The following is a 23777-nucleotide window of genomic DNA, read 5'->3' as shown; positions in this document are numbered from 1 at the left end:
ATACTTGCCCTGCAAGCCGTTGAGGTTAGCAGCTGCTTGTGTGGGGACGTACTGTGATGGGTTCAAAGAATGGAGGATATGTCTGCCGGGGCTGTACCATTACAGGCTGGTTTGTGTCGTCCAGCGGTGCGGTCAGTGCTGGAGTCACTCCATGGCTTGCCCTTGGGAAATTTTCCTCAATTTTTAAGGCTGAATGCAGATGGTTTTCTGTTATTTATGATCCTGGGGGGGGCGGGGAGGGGAGTGAAGTGTAGAATTTCTCTCATTTACTCTTCACTTGCCCTGGTGGCTGGTGATCAAACATGGCAGTTGGTAGAAATGGTCTTTGGCTATCTATCATCCGTCATTTTGAGGTTGACTGCCACCTCGCTCCAAGGAAGCAATGTTGCAATGATAAACAATTTCAAAACAACTTAAAATATCATGAGACTCCAGCTCCAAACTACTGCCCCCAAAATAAAACCACAGACATTATTTTTCTCTTCTCTTACCCCAACATCCTCTTTTTCTTCCTGCTCTGGAAGATACTTTTCCTGCATCTTTCATTCTTCCTTCCCTCTCACCAGCTGTTTTATCTCCCAGGTGCACACGAACTCTTTCTCAATACCATCTTACAAATTTTCTCATCTGTCTGCCTCACAACAGTCTTAAAAGATACTCTCTCAGATATCAGTCTCCCTGGCTGGACCCTCTTTAGCCATCCTGCCCCTCCAGAGGCTCTCTGGACTTTATGGCACTTACAGGATGCATTGAAGTGCATTGCATCTTTCTGACCCCCAGGGAAGCCCTGCAGCTTCTGAGGTAATAAGAAAACTGGGCTGCAAAATCTGGGAGGGAGGGCATCCTAGAGGGACACCAAGGTGGATATATTCATCATCATTCTTCATATGTAATAAAATTGGTTTTGCTAGAAGTGTCACTAAGTCTTCACCATCTTTCTGACTTTCATTTTTATGTAACTGAGACACACAAAGATCTAAACTGAGAAAGTATTCAGGTTTGACTCCAAAATTGGTCAAATATTTGCACTGGTATAATGTCGCAAAATAACGCAAGCATGAAAATTGTTTCAATTAATGAAGCAGATTTAAAAAAAAAAAAAAAAAAACAAACTTAGAACAAAACCCCGGGGTGACCATTATTATTTCCTTTAAAATCTCAAGGATGTTAATGGCAATGGCTAGTTTGTTTCTAATGCATTGGGAAATTTAAAAAAAAAAAAAAAAAAACACAACATATAAGACTTATCACATTAGGGTAGTTTTAAGAAAATGGCCCATAACACTTTTCTGGCAAGTGATTTGGCTGTGAAAATACTTCTTGCTGCCCTCATACTGCAACATTATCAAGCAGGCTGGTCTGTTCAGAGATAATTGAAGTAGGGGTTTGGGGTTTTTTTCCTTTTGTTTAGATGTAATTCTGAAGTGGTTTCACAAACACACTCAAATACTACCATACTGAATGAGAGGCAATTTCTAAAATGCATGTATTATTTCCTTCCAGTGTTGGTACAAGAGGGAGAGACAGGTTTGAAAAGGCACTTTGCATCCCACCTGTGCCACGCTGAGACAAAGACCTGACCTCACACTTCCACATTGCCTTCAGAGCTTAGACCAAAGGGGCTTTATCTTCTTTTACCTGTTAGTTTGGCTTCATCTGGGTCAGATAGTTGGGAAATGGCCATACAGGTTAGAAATTTGCTGAGAATCTGTTGAAGCTGATGGAGCTTGGGTAATGCACTCATATCGTCATGTGTTGCTCAGGAGATGAGCTACTGTTCTGGGAACTAGAGGGAATCTTTTTAGGACTGCCATTTTTTAGTTGAAGTCATGCTGATTGTTGGATTGAGCTTGGAGAGTCGCTGCCCTCATGGCAAATCTTACAATAGCAGCTATTGCTTTAGAGGAATTTGCTGGCAAGAGAGATAACATCTATACTAGTAAAATAAGGATGACCAGGACCATCCTAGGGCAGTGAGGCCAGCTGGCAGAGAACAGCCTATGTCCGCGCAATTTTTCAAAATGCATCCAAGCTGCCTGTATCCACAGGTATTTCATTAGCAATGTTCTTTTCCCACTACGTACCCCATTATTTAAAGCACTTGTTCCTGTTGGCACCACAACACCTACGAAAGGACAGGGATGGGCCAGTGACAGGTAGCCTGGCTGATGTGCACCCAGGTGCTCTCCAAGACAGGTCCCTCATCTTGGGTGTCCTGAGGCCACCTAATGGGAGCGCAGGCAGGAAAGGGGCAGGACCAGCCTTTGACTGTAGTATAGCTAGGTACCTCTAAAAGGAACGTGGGTCTGCACCCAAAGATTATAAGCCTATCAGGCAAATAAAACAACAGTATTAGACACAGCATAAATATTCATACAATTTACCTGCTCAGAGAGAGCTAGGGCAAAAGCAGCACTAGGAAGAAGGCTGCTCAGAACAGTGCAAGATCACCGCATGCGTAAGAAAGTTCTGGAAAATCCTAGCAGACTCAAGGGCATCCCTGTGATTGCAGGATTTTTATTTTTTTTTAATTGTCACAAAACACAACACCAAAGTGCACTTCTACACTTCTAAGATAAATGTTGGGGTGCTGTGCCTGCTGGTTGTCAGTGGTAAAACTCTCACCAGCATTAATGCAGACATAGTGTTGCACGACCAGTTTATCACCTAACTGTCCCATGCTTTCTGCAAGCATGGCATCATTCCTGCAGGTTTCATCGACACAGATATCATAGAATCACAGGAGGCAGAGCTGGGAAACACCTTGAAATGTCCCAGGACAGGACAAGCTGTATCTCAATGCCATTCCTAGTGCATGCTTCTCTCCTCTGCTCTGAAAAACAGCTCACCGAGGAGGATGGCTCCCCAGCTCCACAGATGTTCTTGCCCAGTTCCTCACTATCCTCGTGTTTTTTCTTGCTTTCTCAGCCAGGTCCTTTTCTCTGCAGCTCATGACCACTACTTGTTTTGCCTGCTGTAGATGTAGAGAACAGATCATTCCCTCCTCTTTCCACTTGAAAACTGTTATCCTGTCCCATTTGCCCCACTCTCCCTCAGAGTAAACAACCCAAATCTTTGCCTTTTCTCTTCTTAGACTGTTTAGGTCACATCTTCTAGATATCTTCATCTTGCTTTACTCCACCCTCTCCAAGTGATCAATGGCTTTTTGTTGAAGCGCAGTGCCTGATACTGGACATGAAATAGCTTTACCAGCAGAAGGATTATTTCATGTCTTTGTTATTTACACATCTCAGAATGGACTTTCTCCTTTTCATAACAGGCTGACATTTTTCACACCTGCTCAGCTTGTCATCCAACATAGTTCCAAGATCCTTTCTGGAAGAAACCAAAAGTTTCTCATCCCATATTTAATGAATTTTTTTTTTTTGCCCACTACCTTGCATGTGGCGCTGTGGAATTTCATCCTATTTTTAGGACAAGTCTTCAATTTGTCAGGATCGCTTTTTATTCTAACTCTTTCCCCCATTGTGCTTGCAGTCTCTCAGACTTGTTTTATCTTCAAACTTACTAAGCCTCCCATGATCCAGGTCCTTAAAGAGAGCATTGGATGAAACTGCACAGAGAAAAGGCACTTGTGCACTATTTACAAGGGGAGATTTCTAAAGAGCTGGCACTTTATCACAATTCCATAATATATATTTTGAAATTCCTATCCCCCTTTTGATATCAGCCACCACTCTTCTGGGCTGCGAGTTTCAAATTCACTCCTACACAAAGGCTGTAATAAGAAAATACTTTCTAGGAGCTATCTGATAACTCTGAACTACAGCCAGGCATATGAATCTGAGATCTTTAAATTATCCTAATTCATATCTGTGTGGATTCATGTTTACTACTAGACATTTTATATCCCTTCCAACTAACAAAAAGGTTTGAAAGTCCTGTGGCCTTCTTTCTGATGCTCTGCATCTCCTTGCTGAAGGTAAGTTTTGCACACATTGTGAGTTTAAGAAGTAAAAGATAAACAATACGCTGTCGACTTGCACAAACTTGCTTTTTTTCCTGTGCTTAATTTCTTACAATCTGAGTCACTTTATCTGATGCAGCAGGTCTGTATGTTAGGGGTCTGCGACACACAGGCAGCATGCTCCTGGGCTGAGCAGAGAGCTGTGAGTCAGAAACTCTTTAGTTTCAACCCTAATTTTGCCATATAGACAGCTGCATAGATCTAGGCAGATATTTTAGCTCCCTACCTTGCTTTACTACCAGCCAGTGCTAAAACAACACAGCAAACAACGTTGTCTCCCCTGTTTTCAGTAAAAGTCCAAAATTAATACCCGCAGTGAATTGCACCCAGCTAAATGCACTTAACTACAATTATTCTTTCATGTTTTCAGTGCATATTTACAAACAACATCTTGGAAATAGGCTACCAGATCTTCAGCTGGTGTAACCGTGAAGCTCCACAGATGGCCAGGAAAACAGTTCGTGAAGGCATTATGTTATCGAACTGTATTATGTTATCGGGTTCTGTAAATCCTATTTGACAAGATCTGCTATAAAACCAGTTTCTGCACCCCTGAGCTTTACTGCAAAACACCTGCATTTATACTTCTTTCTTCTGCTGAGGGCAAAAATATTTTAGAAGCTGAATCTCTTAATGGAATTGATGTATCAAGGAAGAGCAGGTGGATTTCTTAAAAAAAAGATTTTAAAAGGCAAACAAAGGGAAGCAAAGGAAGGAAAGCATAGTTTCACTAGAAAGAGCCCTTCAGTAACAGAATACTGAAGAAATACTATGAGAAATCAAACACAGGAAGATTAGGAGCTACAAAAACTGGGGATAAAGCAGAATTAGAAGTAAAAGAAGCAGAGCAAGAATACAATCTAGAAGGTCAATTGATAAAATACGTAGCAAGTGCTGAACCAACGCCAATCAATACCACTCAGTATGAGCCGAATCACAGCCTAATAACCACATCACATCCACTTTGTGGTACTATCTATCACAGCAACAGCAGGAGGCAGTGGCAATCCAACTTTCTGCACACCCAGATGGACTGGCCTTGCCTGGGGCTCCTGGTGCTGTTTCACGCTGCCATTAAGGCAGCCAGGACTCTCCACAGCAGGCAACACCATCCCTCGGCTGAGCCTGCCGAATGGATGGGACGGCAAATCTGGGGTGGGAGATAGGCAGGAAGGTGAAAAGCTGAATGTGCAGCCAGTGGGATTTGGGCCCAAATGAGAAGTGGTTCATCACAGATTGCAAAGAAAGCAACACACAGACCAACGTGCAGGGGCATGGAGGAAAAGCGGAGAGAGGAAAGGTATACGAAGTGTAGAGGAACGTACATTACTGAACGGCTCAAAACACATTAGCGAGGGGTGGAAAACGGTCTGGAGGAGCAAGGCGGGATGTATTTTGCTCTTAGTGCTCTGTCTCCAGCAACTGAAAAGTGACTAAGAAATGCAGCATCACAGGATCTACGCTCCCCAAAGCAAGACCTGGATAGCAAGAGTGCTGCTGAGCACGATGCCTGCCAGACCCCCCAGGTGGGAGGGCAGCCCGCTCCCTGCATGGGACCCTGTACGAAGGAGAGCACCCTGGTACAGCTTCCTCCTGTGCACAGACGTGCACCCCACCGATCACCCCCAGAACAGCAAAGGGAGTTTAGAGTCACACCTAACTGCCCTCCGGGTCAATCCCAAGGTTCCCCCGCAGGCCCCATCTCCTGACCCTGATAAGCAGGTGGGCAGGGAAATCCCACTGCTCAGCACGGTTTGGTCACAGTGCATCCATCCCCAGGTCAGATCTGGAGTAAAAACTCTGCCTTCTCCATAAAGGAGGATGAACTCACATAGAAAATAAGCGGAGATTGGATTGAGAAGAGTCCAGGCTCAATATCAAATGGTGAGATCAAAAGTCAAGTCTGGCCCGTTTTCATACCATCTTATGGGAAAGTCTTGGCCCCTTTCAAATCAGTAAAAATCTCCAAAGGGTTTCAAAAGGTCTGAGAGTTCATCTTAAGTTTGGTCTAATGTTTATGCTGTCTGACCTGCATCATAGACTACTGTATCTTTCCCAAAATGCTGGTGGTTCTCATTCAAGATTTTTATAAGGAAAGATAATCAGCAGTATATATGCTCCAGGAAAACACTGCATTAGTGCTCAAATATGACAGCACATTTGATACAGGTTGCAATTACTCCCATGTGCCCAAAAGGGATTACTGAAAGAAAAAGAGGGGGGGGGGGGGGAAAACCAAAAAACCAATCTGCTCTATCTCCAGGTTATCCTTATTCCATAGAAATATTGGATGTTTAATATTTTCTTATGCATACAAAGCCACAGAAAATCACCTCTTCATCCTAAACTCTGCCCTCAGCGTGGAGGCTCTTTAGGCTACCACCATCACAGCATGCTGGTGCCTATCGCTACCAGCAGGCGCAGGAGCAACAGGGCTGGCAGAGCCAGCCGCCGCCGCTCGCTCCCCTGCCCCGTGTCAGGGGGGTGCAAGGGTGGCTGGCGTGGGTCCGGAGCAAGTCTGCCACTCACACACACCTGTGGATGCGCTGGAGATGACTGCAGCCCCTGGGGCACCTCGCCTGCCAATGCAACACACACGGATGCTATCAAAGCAGTAGCCCTAGGAAAGACTGGGAACTGATTTCCTTGGTTTTCTCCACACCTTTTTCCTGTCTTTCAGCTGGTCCCATGCCTGGGAAAAAAAGCCTTTTTTAAAGCATAGGTTCTTTTTTTGCTTGTTTTGATTTTACAGTTTGGAGAGGATTATGATTACTGTCTGACAGAAATACCAAATTCATAATTCTGAAAATTCTTCAGGTTAACTTCTTAAAATGAACATTAAATACGTTTGACAAATCCACAATGAAATGAACAAGCCTCACATTTCAAAGCATTTCGTCTCACCAAAAACATCTTTCACAATCTTAACCTGCTTGAAGCGTGACCAACAGGCAAAGCAGGCTTACAGTACTCGTAAACTAGTACGCTCCTTCTTTGTATCATAACTAAACTTTCAGAGAAGATGCTCTACTATGGTTTTTTCCACTTTCAATAGCAATGGTGCTATATAACTTCTGGGACATATTTTGAGAATACCACGTGTTGCTTACACAGGTATCTCACAAGTATAAGGAAATAAACCCTACCACATATATTTACAAAGCTGTTTGCAAGATTTTGGAGTCTAATTAATCAGAAGTTCTCCCCAAATGAGAAAATGAAGAAATCACAGGGAGATTGAGAAGTGGCACAAGAGTGGAATCGTCTCAGGAAATTAATCAAAATCTGCATAACCAATTATTTGACAGATATTAGTTCCTCTAATTATAGCCAGATACTACAGCTGACAGACAAGGTAGGGTGGCTTATTACATAACAGCAAAGCACAGGACATCTGTCACCAAAATCTATTCTGCAGCTGGTTCTCTTACTATCTCAGTTAAGACAGTCTCTGATAAAAATCACAGGTAAATAACTCTGTACATTTCCTATACTGTGGCTGTGCAAGCAAATGAAGGCCACAAGCTGCTAAGTCCAAAACATACTGCCCTGTGTGCTCGACATCTTGTCCAGATGCAGGGAGAAATCCAGCTGAGATTGTTATCTTGACCCATGCCCACCTTATGCTTGCAATACGCTTTTGTGCTCACATTATCCCATGCTATTTGAAAACACAAAACAACTTTGTTGAGTTTCTAACATCCATTATTTCACCATGCCATGTGCTGTTAATCTTCAGTGCTGAGGCTGGCTTTGTTTTGTTTCAGAGTCATCGAACTAATCTCAGTCCATTGGGATTAATTAATCACCAGCAACCCTGGCAATACTTTTATGCTGCTCCAAATACTGCCAACGTACAGTTCAAACACCCTCGTATCTATGTTCACACATGCCCACACACACTTATAGGCATGAGTATATAAATATATGGGTACACACAGAAACAACTCAAATACAGTTCCCTCGTGTTTTCCTTTAAAAATAATTTTAGCCAGTGGCATTGCAAAATCAGCCTGGCCTATAACCAGGAGCCTGCACCTGCACAGATCCCAGTTGCAGAACCCCTCCTGTAATTGTTAAGCAATTTGCCTGTTAAGCACCACTGGCAAGAGTCTGGCAGATCTTACGCTCAAAAACCACATTTGTTTGGCTCGTATGTTGCTAAGGCACTGCCTTATTCTTCAGACTATCTAGAAAGCTGCCTGTTGCCATATTGGCAAAAGGTTTCACTTTCCCCCTCAAATGGATTAAATGCTCCTTTACTTCCACAGAGCAGAGCCCAGAAGTACCAAATTCTTCCTAAAACCACGTTCCTATCCTACACGTTCTTCCTATATTTGGAGACGTAGGAAGGAGCAGGGCTCATCGTTCCCTGCTCCCACTCCTACTCTTTTATAGAGGAGCTGGCTCTGAAAAGGGAGATGAGGAACAGTTCAGGCCTTTTCCCTTGGAGAGAACAATTACTTTCTATTTCTCCTCACTTCACTCTCTTGCCAGACTTTTTAGTTAGTCTTTCACTGACATTATTATATCCATCGTGGTCAATGCAGCTGGAATGGGCAACAAGCAGTGAAAATGCACTGCAGCCCAGGCTATAATACGTGACAGCAACCAGAGTAAAGATGACCCACAGACTGTGGGCTCATGCTGCGGTTCCTATGGCTCTCTGAAAACCACGTTGCTGTCTTCACTGCTACCGCCCTGCTAACACATGCTCCTTATTGCTGGGGTGCAGAAAAACATACCAAAACCCACTGGCAAAGTCATGGTCAGCATAAGCACTATAGCATGACTGCATATAAGGGCTCTCAAGGAGGTCAGGGAAATGCTGACAGAAAAGGTATAGAGGTGGGAGCTGAGAAACTTTTTCCATTTGTTTGATTTCCCCAGCTTCCAAGAAAGCAGAACTACTTATTTACAAAAGCGTACACACAAGTTGCACCAAAGATGCCCGACTAGATCACTGGTTACTCCATATAATGTCCAAGGCACTAAATTTTGGCTGCCTGCTCAGAACAAAAAGAAGCAACAAAAATTAGTCATGCTCTCCATTTCCTTGAGTTTCCCTTTCTCTATTCCTCCTCTTTGGTCTTGGGTAGAACAGGCAAAGAGATCAAAAATAAGCAAGTGCGCAGATCTCTGATGAAAAATTTTCTGAGATTTCTGGTGATAAGTGCAGAATTACTTCTCATAAAAATAGCTACCTAACTCCATCTAGAAGCACATCTGCTAACCTGAACCAGTTTTCCTCTGTAGTCAGTGGGAGGCAATAGGTTGACAGATTCACCCTCTAGAGATGCCAATCTCAGACACATACCTTGGACAAGATAAAACAAACTTTGGAGATGCCTCTCTTTCTCAAAGTTAACTGTAGGAGGATCCTGGAAAACTTCAGTATATGTGCATTTATAAGTGTAATAGTATATGAATGACTGGCAGTGAAAGAGCTGAAGCTAGGCGAGAGGGATCCTGCCTTTAATATCTTGCAGTCCACATAAAGCACACACAGAAAGGCATGTCGAGCCTGGAGTGCTGTTTGCTATAGAAACCATAGTACCATTTCTATGTCTTTTACCTTGATTCTTATTTCCCCTGTAAGTTTAGGATAAGTAAAAATCTGGGCTACCATTCCTTTACTTAGCGAATTTTTTAAATAGAACAACTTTTGAGGCCATTCTTTGCCTTTCTTTACAATTTCCCCACACACATCCCAGATGAAAAGCTTTCTAGTCATGCCATTAATCTGCAGGTACTTTAGTGAGGAGATGATGTGCAGTTTTAACAAACTACTGAAGAACAGTGCTTGAAAAATGAGGACCATTGTTATTCCATGCCTTGCAGATTATGAACTGATAGCTGTAGTCTCCATCCTTTGCTTGCGCTTCATAACTTGGAAATCTCTGCACATTTAGAGGAACATTCAGTTAAAAAGGAAATGGATTTCTCTGTCTAATTAGTCTAAGTGCTTTCTCCTAGCCTTTGTCCTTGTCTTTCTGGGATCTCATTTACGGTGCTATTTAAAAGGAGCCACATCTGTTACAATGAGCTGTCTGTCAACTAAACATCCCATATCAGGCACAATTTTCTCTCACCTTTTACTTATACTTTTCAATAACAAGGTGATAGATGCAGATTTTAGTCAGCAGTTTTTTAAAACTGCTGAAAGGAAAGTTTGCCCTCCTCCCTATCCTCTTCCAGCTTGCAATATAGTCTTGGTTTAGAGACCCCATGAATACAGAATAGAAAACCTGGATGAGTTTGGCCTCCAAGTTTGCTTTTCTTTAGACCTCTAAAAAAAAAAAAAAAAACCCAAACATCTTGGTCTTTGCATGTTTTAATTGAAAAGACTGTTAATCGCTCAGTAGCAATAGACATATGCCTCACTGTAAATTTTGCATTCACCCCTAGCAGTTGCAGCTGGTGGTGATTTAGCGTTACCCTGATAACTCTGCTGGGTGTTTTTTTTACTTGATTTACATTCCCTGTGAAGGGTGGAGGTAACATTTCCAAGAGTGTGAAAACAAAGTGACCTTACAGCTAAACTCTCCTTCGTATAAGCAGCAAAGCAGTGTTTCTACCATCTAACCTTTAAAAGCAAAATTCCAGGGGTCATCCCGAGCAACATTGCTGCGATGAGTTTTGTTTTCATCTGCCAGCCACAAACATTCAGGGCCAGCTTTGAATGTTTGTTCACGACTTTGATTTTCTCTATCGGTGTTTTTTGCACACGCATACATGAAAGTAAACACAGCCCGGAGGAAGGAGGCAGCCCTGGTGTGGCCGGTTGGCTGCGGGTGTTTTGGAGCCCACCTCTGGATGTGCCGTGGGTGCACAAACATACAGCACCATGCTCAAGGCTGCTGTGCATCCTCCAAGCCACTCAACCGTGTTTTCCAGCCCAGTGCTGGGCTGAGAAGTTAACTGGGTCCTGCAGCCTCCCCACGGCTTAGCTCAGGGGAGCACCCACGCTACTGAAGGCAGGGGCTGCTACTGGGACTCTGCTGCAGTTTTCAGGCTGGATGTTCTCTACAGCAGCTCACTGTGGTGCTTTTATGAGACAGCCCTTTCTCGTGGCTCTTTTGTGCATTTAAGCTACGAATTCTTAATATTTGTTGTGCCTGGTTCATCAGTGACCTGGTTTGATCAGGCCTTCAGAGGCTCTATCACAACACAAATAATGATTAATACTCACAATGAAAACCTTTGTCTGACATGCCTGTCTCTTGTTTGTCATGGATAGCTGGTCAATACTTTACTCTTTGCAAATTTAGCATCATACGAGGGAAAGAACAATTTTTATTTTTTTTAAATCCATTTTCTATCAGCATGTCATCAGTTACTTGCTGCTCTCTTGTGTACAAATTCTGGTAGGTCTGAAGTCTAAGTTTTAGTCTAATATTTCCATTTCAGTTGAAATGCAGACATTGCCCTTCCTGCATAAGTTGCACAGTGAAAGCCAGACTTAACATTCTTTATGAAAACTATGAGAGGAGCGAGCAGAAGCAGGGCTCAGTCTTTACAAAGACCAAGATATGCCTCTGGCTAAGTGAAAGGGCTGTGATAAGAGGTGGGACCAACACGCAGGGTTGCTAACTGCTTCTTTGTGTCATTTTCCACCGTTTGTCTCAGACAACAAAACTCCATTGTCACCAATTGATATTTAACAACTAATGATTTGAAAGGTTTGGTCTTTTTGATTACAGGAGGATTTAAATTAAATTTTGACACATCATCTTAGCATACCCCTTAATACCTTTAACTCTAGTTTACACTGTGGGGTGGGTATGCTAGATGCAGCCCTTATCTGATCTGATCCAGCCACAGAGAAGCAGTCTTTGCTGCATTTTATCTTATAATACAGATACCTTCTCTTGGATTGTTCTTTGGCTTTGCCAAGTTCAGTGTGAAGCACAGCGTACAGCCAGAGGGAACAAAATCTATGGTTTTTTTAAACCATGTTCCTTAATGAGCCTGCCCCAAATTAAAACAGCCTCCATTATAACTTCAAAAACCTTCCCACTTCTCAAAGATACACTGCATATATCTCAGAATCAAAGTTCATGCCAAAGGGCTTTTTTCTTTTTTTTTAAGCTTAGCTGCCAAATGCTGCATTAACTCACTAGCTGAAATGCTGATTCATCAGACCCTACTTGTCAGAAATGCCTGTGTGCTCTCAAATAGAGATTGCTTTTTTTTCTGAGAGTTTAGATGCCTCTTCTGTGACAAGTTTCAAGTTTTATGGCCTCAAGAGATACCTCATCCTTATTTGGTTCTGGATTGCCACCATAGATTTAGACCTATCGGCTATACTTTCAAAACCTCTCATGGGTGGAGGGGCATGATTTTTTTCAATTATTATTATTATTATTATTTTCATTTTTTTATCATTGAATTAAATTCTTTGCTCTGTTTTTTTACAAAAGATCCTCATTTGGAAGCTGGATCACAGATGTTGCTATCTGTCCATCTTAGAGGAGATATTTGTTTTCAAGGGACCCTTGCTCAGCAGGCACATGTTCTTTAATTGAAACTGAAGTGATTCACAGTGCTATCACCTCCCTTGATTTTCTTATTTCACTGACAGCACAGGATTTCAGCAGGAAGTTGGAAGTTAAGAGAAGACAAAATTAACACAAGAGCAGAAATAATGAGAGAAGGGCACAGTGATGTAGAAATTGTGGGAAACTATTTGTTTGGTAGTTGAGAGCAAAATTAATTGCTGGGCAGAGGCAGATGATATGGCCTAGAGTGTGTCTAGTGGAGGGCAAAATCACCTTGCTCAGTAAATATAAGACAGCTGACTACTAATTTTCTCATACACATTTGGTAAATGTAGGTTAAAAAGAAAAATACTATTATTTTTTAACCTCCAAAATGCTACAAAATTTACAGCCTGACTGATGAATCTTAAGGGTCTGAGTCTGACTGAATCTTTTCAGGTTACCACTATCGTCAATGAATCCAGAACAAACAGTTTAGATTAAATTCACCACTAGGCAGACAGCATATAGGGCAAAGAATATGACAAATTTCATAACAGGAAAAAAAAAATCCCCCCCCCCCCCCCCCCCATCTGATTCACCCAAATCTGGTGATGAAGAGATTCCAGCAAAATTTCACTTTTGGATTCAAAGATACTTGGTTTTGGCCTGAATCTGTTCAAATCCAGCTCCTGTTGCTATTTACAATGTTATCAAGTGATAGTGTTTTTTAAAACATTGTAATTCCCCTTACACTGGTATTTTATGGGCTGAAGTCCCATGATCCCTCATGCAGCTGTCAAAACCTCCAACTTTCCCAGGACAACTGTTACAGTTTATTTAAGTGCTGTCAGTGCCAAAATCTGGGGCATTCTGGAAATCTGATGGTAGCACAAAATAAACTGAAGCTGAGTGTCAGAAAAAATGAAACAGGGAATATATTGCTCACTGACTGAGTTAATATGAAAATGAATTATATAATAAAAACCTTCTTTGAAAAGAAGGAGCCGCCACCAGAATTTCTGTTTTTACTGCAAAACTCGGTACTGAAAGGCTGCAAAAAGCAGGCACTTCACCCCAGAACTGAGGGTTGGCTTCGCACCGCTGTGCAAATACAGCTTTTGCCATAGGACAGGCATGTTCTTTTACAGCTTAATAAACATGGCAGTCATCCAGTCACGTCCCAGGGATGCCAAACCTTTACTTTCCCCACTTAGCCCTCGCTGTCAAATACTTCCAGTGACTTCTACAGGGCCATTTGCAAGGATGGGAGAGCTACCAAGATCCGACCTTAAAGGACCCAGGCAAGACAAGCAAAAAAATGAGTGGGTCTGAGAAAGATAAGAAAAGCAGGACAAAGATCATAACAAAAGATTACAGAAGCCTCTTGCCTTTTCTCCTTGCATGTTCGCAGGTGACTTGGTTGAGAAGAACCTGGTCCATTCGCGGCGGCAGTGGGAGCATTGTGGAGGTCAGGGCTGGAAGGCAGCGATGGGATCAGCCAGGAGCCAATGTATCATTAGGCTTTTCTGGTGCACCTTTCTTTGCAGATTTGTTGGCCTGCTGGGCTGTGTAGCCTTTCTGATACAAAATGTAGCATCCGAAGAAAACACACTGATCAGTCTTAAGGTAAATGCAGGGTTACAGATTTCGTTTTCAAAGTTTCCTTTCAATTTATTTTAAAAAAATTAAATTGGTAGTACCAAATTTAATGACAAGGCTACCCTGCTGAGTTTGGAGCCCAGAAAGCTATTGTCTCCCTGGTCTATGTATCCTAGACAGTGCTAATGTTTCCTATAATGCAGCTAATAACCAACCATCAGCAATAAATGCCTTGTCATCTCATTGTCGCACACAGCAATAGCTGGAGCAGTGATACTGACAAATGAACCTGCGTAATCACTTTAGATTTCTTTGTTACATTTCACAGTGTGAAGACTGCTTCTGCTCAGCACGTCACAAAAAAACAAACAAGAGCTATAGCTGTCTCTTCCATCAATCTCAGCTTATTTTTGTCAGCCCTCTGCCTGTACAGCCACAACCTCACCACCGCTTGACAGCGGATGGGGGAGCCGATGGTTTGGTGAAGGGGAGATGGATGGTGGTCAGAGCCAGACGGATGGACCTCTGCTCTCTGCCTTCTCCTTTGTAAACAATTTTTGCCTTGAGAGAGCAAATGGGCAGGGGGAAAGTGAACTTTTTTTGTACTTTCCGAGGCTGCTTCACATGGAAAGAGAGAAAAGTGGGGAGGGGGGGGCTCATTAAAATCCAGTCGAGTCTGCCATTTTCCCTTTTACCTTTTCAATCTTTTTATAGTTTCAAATCATTAACTATCAGCGTGAAGCTCAAAGGTAGCGCTAGCCATCTATGAAACAGTGACACATTTGACAATAATGCTTTTGAAGAGCTTGTCACATCCTCTTCCCAAATCAGTCTCATTAATGCTCAGACTGTCTCTCTTTTCTCCCTGCTTCTTTTCTCCTGATTTCTCTCTAATTAGCTTGTTTTTTTATGCTCCCTCGTTCCACAGTTTGAGCTTAAAAAAAAAAAAAGAAAGAAAAAAGAAAAAAAAAGAAAGGAGGTGGATGTCATTTCCATGAACCCCAAGGCCAAGTTAATCAGCAGAATTAATGACTCTATTACCCATTAGACTTCGGGCTATGGTGCTTGTATGGCAGCACCCAGTGTTCTCCCATCCCATGCTTCTTCACTTTGCTCTGACAAATGTAAACTTTTGCTCTCTCCTGCAAGCACGGTCCCTGACCCAGCCAGCCCACCATGGCTGCCATCACCACGTCATGGGTGATGCATCACCCTGCCTGGGCACGACGCTGCTGCCCTCCGTTAGCTCTGAAACAAGGAAGGTAGCAAAACTTACCATCTGAAACAAGGGACATGGGCAAAAATGAAGCGGTATTGCTTTTTCTTCTTTCTTTCTCTCATCTGTCTCCTAGCACTGCGCCCAAGCTCCGTCGGTGCTGCTACTGCAGTTCTCCATGCAGATGCCTTGAGGCCCTGACCTGGAAAAGTGGCTGGCAGCTCTCAGTGCTTCAAATCCAGCGTGAGGCACAAGGCTCTGCAAAACAAGATGCTTGCAGGATTTATCTCCTCCAAAGTGCTTTGCCTTCCCATCTTCACAACCCACTCATGCAATGGGCAAAACGTCACTTGGCCTTTTTGTGGAACAGCAACGGGAGCAGAAAGACAGGCTTTAATGCCAGGACCAACCAAAGGGAAAGAGCTATTGAGCCCAGACGTGAGCTCCCGATGCCCGCGTCGCTGGAGGACATGTCCACGAGGATGGCACGGAAGGGCTTGCGCAGGCTAGGAGTCTCTTTGGACAGGCAGTGGGTTCCCCAAAAACCATTTGCAGGGTTTATTTCGAGAATCCTCCCTCAAGCCCTGTCACAGCACAGTGTGCCTGAGCTTTTCTGGCCTGAGCTGCCCCTGCCGTTCCGCGTTGAAGGGGGTCAGTCCTGGCTCCTCCATCACTGGGGGTGGCAGAGCGGAGGCACCCCAGAACCCTTCACGTGGCCAGCAACATTGCATTTTGACCCGCTTCTCCCTGCCACCAGTCAGCGTGGCACCGCCGCGTAGACAAGACCAGATCTCAAACTGGGTCATCAGGGCAGTCTGCTCTCAGTCTGCCTTTCCCTGCTTTTGGGAGCACTTTCACCAGGGGACAAAGTAATGATATTGTTTGCATCACTGGAGAGAGAATGTGCTCAGGCCCTGAGCTGATGGGGAGTCTGCTCTTTTTGTGTCACCGAGTTCTGCATGAAAACTTTGAGTAGTTTTTTCTTCTCTTGTTCAAACTGCTTGATTCACAGTTTTAACAAAACTGCATTGCTACACAGGCAAAATACAGACAGCCCCTGCCCCCAGCTACCTCTGCATAGGAAGCAGCATGCTTTTGTGATTAAAAAAAATTATATGATAAGAAAGGACTTTGCTTGGCTTGAAGAATGAGCGGGGCTTAAATTGGCTAAGAGGATAGCCTTATTTTCACGCTTGTAACCAAAAAAAAGCATGATCCCTAGGAATGATTTGCACACCTGCTCTAGTCTGCAGCCACGCAGCCTTAAAAATCAGCGGCAGCTCTGCCTTGATCCTCACTAGGAGTGAACTGAATACTGGCAAGCGTCTCGTGTTGAAGCAGCGCAGCCAGGCATCATCCATGGGACTCAAACCTCCGGGAAGGCACAGCAGCCATCCCGAAAACCTCTGTGTGCTTCCAAAAACACCTCAATCCTGTTAGCCCAGGTGATCCCTATACTTTAAAGGAAACAGAAAATTGAGCTTTCCCTCAAAGCCCTTTACACATTGAAGCGGTTTTGCTGATAAAAACGTAGCCTGTGCGCTGAAGTCAAGAGCCTCTCTCCACAGAAAGGTGCAGGATACCAAGTCCAAGCCATATGAGGTACAAGCCACTTGCATGGCAACTAGTAGGGATGTTTTTAACTAACAGAAATAGAACTACAAGGCAAAAGACAACAACTACCTGCCAATACACCCAAGAGCATCCAGGAAAGATAGATACCTTTTCGTATGTGCACCCCCCCTTAACTCTCTATGCAGCTTTTAACTTTCACACACACAGGCCATGTAGCGACTATGGCACGGATGCGAACTGGGGTCAGCCAAGACTGAACCCTGCCTTCTCCTTCTTTGCAGAACACAGCACTTAAATAAAGGGAACAAAAATAGGAAGAAGCATCAAAGCGGCTGTGTGGGGCTCCCTGCTCCTCCAGGGAGCAAAAAGGCTGGGAGCACAACCTCTTCCAACTCTGCTGCCTGCTGTGCACTAGTTCAGTCTCTTACCAGAGTTTTTACGCTATAACTTCATTATGGTGACCCTGTTTCCTGCTCTGTCCCTGGCCATTTCTCTCTCTGGGTACTCAGCAGTGCTGATTTCGGTACCATGGAATCACCCCTGTGCCTCATCCTCGTCCCCTCAGGTATGAAGGTTTACGCTGCACCACGTAGCCCGTGCATGCTAAAGAAGCTGCTTGCACAAGCACTGAGCAAACGCCACGCTGAGCCCCAGTGTGCCAGCTCCTTTCTATCAGCCAAACAGACCAGTCTGCAGGATCAAACTTTTCAATTGCAGCTGTGGCGCTGAAAATGAACCGATTCAGGTGCAATTCTACTTTACACGTGCAAAGAAAAATCACCGCAAACTGTGCTATGAGCTTGGTCGCCCACTGGTGCAAGTCCTTTCCTCCTCCTCTCATAAACTGGGACTTTGCACATGCGGCCATACCAGGTTCTGCAATGACAAGTTGAAAACACAGTTGCAAAAATACACAAGATGCATCTAGACATTATGAAGCCTCAGTATCAACCACTCACCCAGCCGCTCTCCTGTAACTTATTGCTGTGGAATAACGACAAGCGCAGGTACAAGTGAGCAAGCATGTTCTCCACATCCCGTTGCCTGTAGCTTTTCCCTTCTTTGGGGAGGCATTTCACACCTTTCCCAGATGACTCTTTTTCTTTTTCCAAATGTGACCTTGCTTGGCAGCCATCACGGCTTTCGTGTGGCTGAAGCCCTACCTCACGAGGCTCTGGGTATGAGCTAAGGAAGGAGGACAACGCAGCTGGACCAGGAGGCTGCAGGCAAACGGCTGTTGGAGAAGTAAGGCTGTGGAGAATGTCAGCTGCTCTACACAGGGTTTAACTAGCTGTTTTGGACATGGGAGTTATCAAACCTTATAAAAATAGCTTGAATGTGGATAAAATAAATGATAGAGAACTGAGTTCTTCCCCTCCTTTCACCTTTCCTGAATATTTGTCGCATCTGCTTAAAGTCACACAGGTTCTTCTTGAAGGGCCCAATCCTCTGAAGCAAATGGGAGATGAACCTAAAATAGATAAAGAAATCACAGACCTGGGCTGTTTGGCACTTGTCACTGCTAGCAGCTGTGCCCCAGCAGCACCGCTGTCCTCATTACCAAAGTATCACCCAAGCCAGCCGTGGCAGCGACAGTGGTAAAACATACTTGCCGCTATGCATGTGCTCGGGGTGCCTCTTGGACTGCAAACCCATTGGAATTACTGCAGTCCCACTGTTGTTCTCCAAGGCTCGGTCCCACCTCCTTCAAAGTCAGCATGAAAACCACGACTGTTTTGCAGGCTGCTGTATGCGGGCGCTACGAAGAATTTTCTTTCATAACGCAGCAAAAACGTTGGCCTCAAATTTCCCTGCAAAACAGGGAGAAAAGTTACCTTAGCGGTCACTGGGGGAGGATAATAATCAGTGAAAAAAATTAGGATAAAATCCATGAGTAAAAACCGAGAAGCAGCCTCGCCAGCGATTAGCATTTCTCCCACATGGAGACATTATTTTGCCACCATATTTTTCACGCGCTGTTGTTTCGGATTCACTGGACCGATGTGATTGAGCAATCGCTCCCCTCACCCAAAACTAAACTGACCTGAGAGAACATCTTTGATTTTATTGCCTCACTTTGAATGCCTATTCAGAATTCAGTGCTTCTTTAGATATAGCTTTAATATGCACTTTTCTAAAGTGCTTTCAGCAGTAAATATAGCAGACCAGGGATAAATTTGGCCCCATGCATTTAACCACATGAAATAGAGCTAGGGCACAGGGGACATACTAGGGTTCCAACTCATCTGCCCCCCAAAATCCATAATAATAATATTTTTATTTTAGCACTCATACCTGAAGGCCTCTAGGTACTTTAAAAAAATGTATGGAGTAGTAAAAGCAATTTAGTCCCCAATACTTGCATATTTTAATTCACAGTAGATTATTATTCCTCTGCACACATATTGCTTTAGTCATCTACATTTTTATACCTTTTCTTTTTACTGTACAACTGAGTTCTTAACTATATTTATGGACTGCTGTATTTTCCCTGTACACCTATGCACCTTATTATTTATTCATAATCTCCCATTTCCCTTTAAGTTATTGTTCGCAATATATTTTTAAAATCAATAATAAAGCTTGAACTCCAGATTTTGACGTTTTAAACTAAAGAAGAGACTGCCCAGGGCTAAGCAATGCTTGGTTTACACATAGAAGCGAAGACAGGATTTGGCCCAAGAATACATCACTCCAGGTAGGAGGGAAACCATTAAGATTCACACCGCATCCTGCCTCTCTCGCACGCAAACAACAAGCAGGCACAGGTATCAGCCGACTCCACGCTCGTGAGGAGGATGCATTTTGCTAGCACAGACATCTCATTAACGATCAAAATTCCTCCCAGCAGCAGGTTAGCCAAGGCCTTAGCAGCATGCTGCACCATTTCCCAAAGCACCTTCCTGGAAGCAAGGATGCTCTTGGCAAGTACTTTCCAGGACCACTGCCCCCTCCGACACGGGTAGGTCTGCGTGCAGCCACGCAATTCAGGAGCATCGTGGTGGTAATTATCCGCTTTGTAATTGGCAATGCTGGATGTTTCAAAACATTGTGTTTCTGAGCCTGGTGCTTTTCCATGTCTTGTTCCCTTGAAGGGCTTTCCCAGGCAGGAACACTGAGTACGGTTAATCTGAATTAACTGCTAAAATGGATTAGTTAAAAATGCATTAACTCTCTACGTATGTATTCTCCTTCAGAATTAACTTGGCCTTTATGAGACTTATTTTACTTTACCTTAATTCTGAACAAGGACATCTACACAGGGATTTAATGCAATTTAATCAATCCACTTTAAATTCAGATCGTTTAGCTAGTTTGGATTGCTTTCCTTCCACATGCCCGGGTAGACTAACCTATGACTCAACATATCTGACGGATGCCCGATGGAGGGTAGGAATCTGTACAGCATTGTACCCATTTTCCTGAGAGATGGTGTCTACTTCCTATTTTCACATACATATAAACGCTCAGAGAGCCTGGGGAAGCATCTGCACGCCCTTGCAATGCTGAAAGAAACTTGCTTCTGAAAACAGCCAGGATCCTTTCCCTCACAACCACGAGAAGATACCTAGTGATGGCCCTTAGGAAGTCCACGTGGTTCTACCAACGCCGACACAAGCACCTCCACCACGCAAAATTGAGATGTCCAGTTGGAAGGAGGCAGCTCTACCATTTTTTCTGTCAATTCCCTCTGAAGGACCAAGTCATAGGGAGACACAAACACTATTTCTTATAACAACTTCTATTCACTGAGTTGTTATTTCCAAGGGGACGTGCCACAGGGTTTTTGCTATCTACCAGCTAATCTAGCAAACCAAAAACAGGTCTCTCCCTAGAGTTACAGGAGACCAGTTAGTCCCACTTGATTGTGTGGTTTTGGTGATGCTGAAATGCAGATCATTTAAGCTGCTTAAGAGGAACTACCATGTTTCTCTGACTTTTCTGTTGGAGAAAGGAGGAGAAATGAGCTGTGAATATAAAACCTTACTGTCTGTCTTACAGCTTTCCCTCTTTCCCCATATATTCATACCAATATATCTAAGCCTTCTTCCTCTCTATTAGGTATGTTTCTCTTCAGAAGTCACATATTTCACTGTTCATCTCCTAAGGGCAGCCAGAATATCACATGAAAGGGAGTTGTCATTTCTCTGCTATTCCTTTGGGGTTCATATCATAATTCAGAAAGGCCCAGACAAGCCTGTAACTTGCAGGCTTTTGCAAGTTTTTCCTGCACGCTGTCTTTTCTAAAGACCTTTGAAATAAAATTCTCAATACCAGCAGACTCAGTACGTATGAGAAAAATATTTTTTGTTGCCAGGTTTGAGGTGGAGGAAGAGAGGCCAGTGAGTCAGGAAGATGCTGCATTAGGTTCAACACAAGTGAGGCATAGGCTGCATTGCTGCCCTTTCACAACATAGCCCCACACTCTTAGCCTGCACGAGGAGAGGAAAGATGGCATTTCTTACATCACACATGTCCAGTCACTGCCATCTAAAAAAAAACTTGCCTATCATGAAGTACTGGGTTTGCGTGGCAAGGTTTTGGTAGCGAGGGTGGGCTACAGGGGTGGCTTCAGCTTTTCTTTCTTTCTGTTAAATAATCGAAGCATTTTTCTAGGCCTTTGTTACTCCCCTTCTTGAGGCCTACAGACTCACCCCTGCAAAGGATATCCATCCTTTTTGGTGGCATCACCTCCTCTTCCTTCTAAGCATGTTGTAATGCTGGTCTCCAGCTTCACGTGCCTCACACCTTCACCTATCCACTCTATCCTCTTGCTTCGTCTCCCACCAAACATCTCCTCCATGTTGCCACCGACACCAGCTTTGCTGCCTGCCCTGCAGCTTCTTGCGATGATATTGTAACGCACTCACTAGTACGGGCCCTTACACGAACACCCTCTCTACGCCTGTCCACCAGGTTTATCCACCAGTCCTTCTCATTCCGCTCCTCTCCGCAGGGAAGTCCCATACAGCCAGCCCCTCAGCGATGGCTGGGGCAGCCAGCTGCCACACGATTTACAGCGTTTTCATTGCAATTGCTTTCACAGCTTTGAGCTACTTTGCTCGTCTTTGCCCTCCTCCCCTTCTCTTAGGCTACACAGCTTCACACGTGTTTGTATAGCACCAACCGAGCACCCCCACTCCTGAGTCCCAGTTGCTCCTACTGAAGTGCAGACATTAAACGATAGCATCTTGGGACACTGGAAATATCCTGGATGCTAAGATAGGTGTTGCCTTGTCTCTCACACACACACGCACACAAACATTAGGTGGTCATGTAGAGCGTAAGTGAGAGGCACTATCAAAGTTATAGTTAGCAAATTGCCCTTTTGCTTATATCTTGTTGCAGTAAGAATATCTGTCATTCTCTTAGTGGTTTGCTGCTTGGAGGGTGATTTTAATTAAAACATAAAATGTCAAACATTAGTAAGAAGGAGGATAACCCTGTGGGGAGTGAGGATGAATCAAATTTATTAGTCACTGAGCAGCAGGCTGGTAGCCCTTCACTTGCAGAAATTTTAAAAAGCAGTTAATGCAAAATACAGAATCAGTCTAATCTCCCCCTGTTCTAACTAACCTTCTGAAAAACAATATCACAAGTTTCCACCAATTCCAGAAATTAAAGACAAATCTGCTACAGAGATTAAGACAGCCTCGGTTTGTGTGTGCAGGACACACAAAAAGTAAGTCTCATTTATGGACTGTAAAGGAAAATGTCTCTCTTAGGGCTATTTCTCCCTGTTATCAAGAAACGGCTGTGTTTGCACTGTACACAGTGTGTAACAGGGCTGTAAGAGCCACTGGCGTTTGGTAGCAAGCATGAAAACCAACCCTTAGGAGTATTTTTTAGGGAACTGTTTCCAAGAGCAGAATTTGCCAGTCCACACTGCTCAGGAACAACAATGACCATAGACCCCTCAGACAGGCATGGAGAAGGTCAGGATTGCAGCACGTACAAGCTCTGCCTGTCCTCCTACTGGCACAATATTCTCTGCAGTTCTGCTTTATGCTGTTGCTGAATCCACTGGATCATTCTGTCTTCCTTATGATCCACAGACAAATAGCATCTTTGTTATTCTGTAAAGTTCCCTTTAAAAAAACATTTCTGGTGTACTTTGTTAGCATCAAGCTAACAAAAATTCACTTTTTGTTTTCAAGTTTCAAACTAAATAGAATCAAAGGAAGAGTGGAACAACATCCCAGCTATCCCACAGATACATTGCCTTGTGAATTATTGCCCATACAGATCACCGAGAAGCTTATGAGGACATCGAGAGCCCTTTACCTTCTGCAGGCAGCTAAACGCACAGAATGACACAGAGATAACCGCACTTTGCAAAAGAGGGGCTCTGGGTGGGTGTCTCCAGTTGGATTTTCAGCTCCCCTACAAATGGATGGTGGCATTTGCTCTAAGCACCTCTACGCATGGCAGAAGCTGCCAATCTGGGTTGATTATCACGTCCCTGGGTTTATTTCCAGCCCTGCACATTGTCTACTCATAGGGCAGGGTACAAGCACTCCTCCCTGGTCATTCATGGTCCACACACTTGGGCTGTGCCCTCATGTTGGGCTGGTCCTTAGTTGCACCGCCTTCACGCTAGGGCTAGGCTGCCTTGTGCAAAGGGGTTAAGTCCCATCCTTGAGAGGGCATCAGCTGCTGCAGGAGAAATCAAGGCAGCCATCTCAACAGAGAAATTAAATCAGGGATAATTTTTGCACCATTGCTTCATAATGCAGTGATTTTTTATTTTTTTAAACTTACGATGGGGTATACATTCTGCTAAAGATTTTGAACAGCTTTTAGCTAAGAGTCCTTAAAATTAAACTGTTTCATTCAAGTTGAAATCTAATTCTATATGGCAGAAGAGAGAGGCAGCATTTGGGAGATGGGGGGAGAAAAGAAGAATAGAGCAACA

The 23777-nt window shown here is 43.8% G+C and overlaps 1 protein-coding gene and 1 long non-coding RNA gene across 4 annotated transcripts in view; one reads left to right on the top strand and one right to left on the bottom strand.

The window, feature by feature from the left end:
- Positions 1–23777, top strand: part of DEK (DEK proto-oncogene) — a 263979-nt gene that overhangs the window by 45382 nt on the left and 194820 nt on the right. The gene's annotated exons all lie outside the window — the stretch shown is intronic.
- Positions 1–23777, bottom strand: part of LOC138690337 (uncharacterized) — a 100710-nt gene that overhangs the window by 76804 nt on the left and 129 nt on the right. For 2 of the 3 annotated variants that reach the window (XR_011329180.1, XR_011329179.1), the window contains exons 2-3: positions 15347–18672; positions 13860–14049 (exon numbers count right to left, since the gene is read on the bottom strand). This is a non-coding gene — a long non-coding RNA (uncharacterized lncRNA). The remainder of the gene's footprint in view (positions 1–13859; positions 14050–15346; positions 18673–23777) is intronic. The other variant, XR_011329181.1, reaches the window with a different exon arrangement.

The sequence above is a fragment of the Haliaeetus albicilla genome, chromosome 21, assembly GCF_947461875.1.
Source record: "Haliaeetus albicilla chromosome 21, bHalAlb1.1, whole genome shotgun sequence".
NCBI classification, from domain to species: domain Eukaryota; kingdom Metazoa; phylum Chordata; class Aves; order Accipitriformes; family Accipitridae; genus Haliaeetus; species Haliaeetus albicilla.
Note: the sequence above shows the minus strand (reverse complement) of the source record. Positions and strands in the feature narration are given on the sequence as shown.